This window comes from Chiloscyllium plagiosum, chromosome 6 (assembly GCF_004010195.1).
Source record: "Chiloscyllium plagiosum isolate BGI_BamShark_2017 chromosome 6, ASM401019v2, whole genome shotgun sequence".
NCBI lineage: Eukaryota > Metazoa > Chordata > Chondrichthyes > Orectolobiformes > Hemiscylliidae > Chiloscyllium > Chiloscyllium plagiosum.
This window is the reverse complement of record NC_057715.1, coordinates 46,567,756-46,573,726: the sequence shown is the minus strand read 5'-3', so window position 1 is coordinate 46,573,726 and position 5,971 is coordinate 46,567,756.

Below are 5,971 nucleotides of genomic sequence, written 5' to 3'. Positions count from 1 at the left end.
GGGGGGGTGGGAACAATCCCGGGTCAGGGGGGCGGGAACAATCCCGGGTCAGGGGGGCGGAACAATCCCGGGTCGGAGTCACTGAAGGAGGCGGCAGCAGGTCAGAGGATGGAGGGTTTGTCAGGGTGGTCGTGCTTTCCTACTGTTGCCCAGAACTGTCTTGTCGTGTTGTCGGTTAGTCCATGCTCCTGCTCTGTTTTCAAATCAACTCTGTCAGAGGTGTACAAATTTAAAAATCACACAACAGCATTTTATAGTCCAACAGATTTAATTGGAAGCACCAGCTTTCGGAGTGCTGCTGTTGTGTGATTTTTAAGTTTGTACACCTTAGTCCAACACCGGCATCTCCAAATCACGACTATCAGAGATGTTATAACACACCTCTGGAGCAGATGGACTTGAACCCGAGTGTTCTGTCTAAGAAGTAGGGAAGTGCCACAAGCTACTCTATCGACTCTTTTAATATGGCTACGATGCGGAGGTGCCAGTGTTGGACTGAGGTGGACAAGGTCAGCAGTGGCTCCAGATTATAGTCCAAGAGGTTTATTTGGAGCTTCACTTGACGAAGGAGCTGTGAAAGCTCGTGATTTCAAATACACCAGTTGGATGAGAACCTAGTGTGGTTTGACTTCTGACCTTTAACGTGGCATTGAGGGTCTGTAACATTAGAGTGCAGCTTCCCTCCCTTAGAAGTGTTGGAAACAGCTTAGGTCGGTGGAGGTGCCGGTGTTCACCTGAGGTGGACAAAGTCAGAAGTTGCATGACACCAGGTTATAGTCCAACAGGTTTATTTGAAATCACAAGTTTTTGCAGCACAGCTGCTTCATCAGGTGAAGTGTCTGTGTTGATATGCGCAATCTTCTTGGAGATAGAGCCTCTCCATCTTGAGCCGGCAATTTGTGGTGTCGATGGGAGCCATGATATGGAGGTACCAGTGTTGGTATGCGGTGGACAAAATCAAAGTCACAAGACATCAGGTTATAATCCAACAAGTTTATTTGATATCACAAGCTTTCAGAGACATTAGACAAAGGAGCAATGCTCGGAAAGCTTGTGATTTTAAATAAACATGTTGGACGATAACCTGGTGTCATGTGACAGATCAAAAAAAACTTTTAAAGATATTATTTCACAGAATATTAGTGATAAGGGCTCCATCACCCTTTCAAAACAGCAGACAAATTTGTCTCACTGAGGTTTGGGATTCCCCCTTCCTGAAAAGGCAGTAGAAGCGGAGTATTTGTATGGATTTTTTTAGATTAGCTTCCCTAAAGTGTGGAAACAGGCCCTTCGGCCCAACAAGTCCACACCGAACCTCCGAAGAGTAACCCAACCAGACCCATTTTCCCTCTGACTAATGCACCTAATATTCACTTGACCTGCATATCTTTGGATAGTAGGAGGAAACTGGAGCACCCGGAGGAAACCCACGCAGACACGGGGAGAACGTGCAAACTCCGCACAGTCAGTCGCCCGAGGTTGGAATCAAATCTGTGACCCTGGTGCTGTGAGGCAGCAGTGATAAACACTGAACCACTGTGCCGCCCAATTGTTAAAACATTGTAAATACAAATCAAAACAAGTAGAATATTTGTCTCATCATGAATCTTGAAACATATAAGATTCTGAAGAATCTTGATCGGAAGGGCATGGAGATGATATTTTCCCTTTATGGGAGAATACGAGTCACTGTTTCAAAATCAAGTGTGGCCCATTTAATACATAGAGTCATAGAGATGTACAGCATGGAAACAGACCCTTCGATCCAACCCGTCCATGGCGACCAGATATCCCAACCCAATCTAGTCCCACGAGCCAGCATCTAGCCCATATCCCTCTAACCCCTTCCTATTTATACACCCATCCCAATGCCTTTTAAATGTTGCAATTGTACAAGCCTCCACCACTTCCTCTGGCAGCACGTTCCATACATGTACCACCTTCTGCATGAAAAGGTTGTCCCTTAGGTCTGTTTATCCTATCCATGGAGAAAGTGAGGACTGCAGATGCTGGAGATCAGAGCTGAAAATGTGTTGCTGGAAAAGCGCAGCATGTCAGGCAGCATCCAAAGAGCAGGAGAATCGACATTTCGGGCATGAGCCCTTCTTCAGGAATGAGGAAAGTGTGTCCAGCATGCTAAGATAAAAGGTAGGGAGGAGGGACTTGGGGGAGGGGCATTGGAAATGCGATAGGTGCGATAGGTGGAAGGAGGTCAAGGTGAGGGTGATAGGCCGGAGTGGTGGTGGGGGCGGAGAGGTCAGGAAGAAGATTGCAGGTTAGGAAGGCGGTGCTGAGTTCGAGGGATTTGACTGAGACAAGGAGGGGAAATGAGGAAACTGGAAAAATCTGAGTTCATCCCTTGTGGTTGGAGGGTTCCTAGGCAGAAGATGAGGCGTTCTTCCTCCAACCGTCGTGTTGCTATGGTCTGACGATGGAGGAATCGAAGGACCTGCATGTCCTTGGTGGAGTGGGAGGGGGAGTTGAAGTGTTGAGCCACGGGGTGGTTGGGTTGGTTGGTCCGGGTGTCCCAGAGGGAGGAATATCCTCCCTCAGCACTGTTGTAAAGCTTTCCCTTATCAAAAAGGCCAGTCCCCCTCCTCTCTTGCCGTCCTTTCTATCCTGCTTCTAGTATTTGTTTCCTGGAACATTAAGCTGCCAGTCCTGTCCATCCCTGAGCCATGTTTCTGTAATTGCTATGATATCCCAATCCCATGTTCCTAATCATGCCCTGAGTTCATCTGCCTTCCCTCTTAGGCCCCTTGCATTGAAATAAATATGGTTTAAGTTTTTTAGTCCTACCTTGTCCCTGCCTGCCCTGCCCATGCCATCCCCCGCCCCCCCAGCCACCCACCTTACTAGTTCAGTTTAGCAGCTCTAGGAAATCTCCCTGCCAGTATATTAGTCCCCTTCCAATTTAGGTGCAATCCGTCCTTCTTGTCCAGGTCACTTCTAACCCGGAAGAGATCCAATGATCCAAAAATGTGAATCCTTCTCCCATACGCTAGCTCCTCAGCCATGCATTCATCTGCTCTGTCCTCCTATTCCTGCCCTCACTAGCTCGTAGCATTGGGAGTAATCCAGATATAACTACTGTCGAGGATCTCCTTTTTACATTCCTGCCTAACTTTCTGGAATCTCCCTTCAGAATCTCAACCTCTTCACTTCCTATGTTATTGGTTCCAATGTGGACAATGACCTCTTGCTGGCCCCTCTCCCCATGAGAACACTCTGCACCCTCTCTGAGACATCCTTGATCCTGGCACCAGGAAAGCAACACACCATTCTGATTTTTCGCTGCTGGCCACAGAAACGTCTGTCTGTACCTCGGACTAGAGAGTTCCCTAACACAATTGATCTCTTGGAACCTGACATACCCCTCATTGCATTAGAGCCAGTCTCAATACCAGAAACTTGGCTATTCGTGCTACATTCCCCTTAGAATCCATTAACCCCTACATTTTCCAAAACAGCATACTTGTTTGAAATGGCCACAGACGACTCCAGCACTAACTACCTACCTCTCTTACATTTCCTGGATTTAACCCATCTATGTGACTGTATCTGGGACATTTCCCCCTTCCTATAACTGCCATCCATCACATATCTTTGCTGTTGCAAATTCCTCATTGCCTCTAACTGTCTCTCCAACCGATCCATTCGATCTGATAGGATTCGCAACCAACAGCATTTATTGCAGATATAATCCATAGTAACCCATAAACTCTCCTTAAACTCCCACATCTGACAAGAAGCACATATCACTCTACTAAAGGCCATTTTTGCTCCTTCACAATCTACAGACCCAGAAAATAACACCATCTTATTCCTGTAGTAAACACTGCTCCAGGTTAAAACTATTCACTTATCTGTTTCTGTGCTATGACTTCGCCCAAACACTTCCTTCAAAATCAGTTGTGAATTTCACTGTCTGTTGATTTTCCCAGACGCACTCCGAAGTCCAGCGATTTCAACAGCAAAGGCAGTAACTGTGTAGGTTGACTGTTGTGTCAGTTTCTTTCTTTCTCTCTCTCTCTCTCTCCTGCACTGACCTCACCATGTGCTTCCTTTGTCTGTACCTCTCCCTTTTTAAAACTGCTGTTGTTTTGATTCTTTTTTTCCAAAGTTCCAAAACAATGCAACAGCATATGAAAAGTAATTGCTGCGCCTGGAATTCGAGGAAATCACCTCCAACACCTAAAATACCTCAAAAAGGAGCAACTGTTACAGCCAGAAATTTTTCCCGTCCTCCATCTTGGATTACCCAGAATCCTATGTATAGTTGGGGTGAAATATTTCTCTCAGTGTCATGAGTTTGCAGAACTCCCTGAAAAGGTGTTGGTGAAAGAGTATTTGAATAGAGTCATACAGCATGGAAACAGACCTTCAACGCAACCAGTTCATGCAGAACATAATCCCAAACTACACTAGTCCCACCTGCTTGCTCCTGGTCCATATCCCTCCAAACCTTTCCTATTCATGTATCCATCCAAATGTCTTTTAAATGTTGTACTCGTACTTGCATTCACCACTTGCTCAGGAAGTTCATTCCTCACATAGACCACCCTCTCTGTAAATAAAAATTGGCCTCATGTCTTTTTTTTAAATCTCTTTCTTCTCACGTTAAAAATGTGCCCCCTAGTCTGGAAATTCCCCATCTTAGAGAAAAGACAACTACCATCAATTCTATCTATATCTCTCATTATGTTATAAATATTTATTAGTCACCTCTCAACCTCCTACGTGCCAGTGAAAAGAAAATCCAGCCTATCCAGCCTTTCTTTATAACTCAAACCCAGCAACATCCTGGTAAACTTCTTCTGAACCCTCTCCACCTTGGTAATATCCTACCTATAACTGGGCAACCAGAACTGGACACAGTATTCCAGAAGAGGCCTCACTAATGTCCTGTACAACCTCAACATAATGTCCCAACTTCCATACTCAAACAAATGAGCAATTAAGACAAGTTTGCCAAATACCTTTTTAACCATCCTGTTTACATGTGACGCAAACTTCAAAGAATTATACCTGCAGGCCTAGCTCCCTCTGTTCTGCAACACTGCTCAAGGCCCTATCATTAATTGAACAAGTCCGACCCTTGTTTGTCATATTGAAATGCAATACCTTGAACTACATCTGCCATTTTTCATGTATGTATGTGTCATTGTAAACAGGAATCAAAATCATTGTGAACCAAAACTATTGAGAAAAAACATGTGCCTTTTTAAGATAAATAGTATTTTGTGGTGTGTGTGATACGGGGTCCATCACCCTTTCAAAACAAAGCAGACAATTTTTCTTTGTCTAAATAAGTCTTTGGAACCCAGAACTGAATGCAATTACCCAGATGTTGTCTAATGAGAGGTCTTTACAAATAAAATAAAGTAGGCATCCCTTTGTATCTGAGTCTTATAGGGAGAAAGGCAGTCGTTCTATTAGCCTTTTTTAAATCCATCCTCTAGCTTTTATAAATTCTCTATTTCCACAAACTGGCGAAAGAACTACAGCAGAAACTGAAACACCTGATCAGCGGATCCAGACAATCTATACAATCAACACAGGAATTCTTGGACATCATCAGAAATACAGGACGTTGAACCCATCAACAAAGACGGCATACTTAAACTACTGGACTTGTGCCTAACAACACACTTCACATTCAACAACCAGATATACCTACAAATCAACGGAACACCCATGGGCTCACCGATCTCGGGACTCACAGCAGAAGCAGTAATGCAAAGGTTAGAACGAACAGTCTTACCGCAAATTCAACTCAAACTCTGGGTCAGAGATGTAGATGATTCCTTTGTAATCATTAAAAACACGGAAATAGAGAATACACACCGGATCATCAACTCCACACTCACAGGAATCCGATTCACGAGAGAGGAAGAAAAGGACAACCAACTCCCATCCCTAGACGTGAGGGTACAGAGAACACCAAACGGAGAATTCACCACTAAGGTAC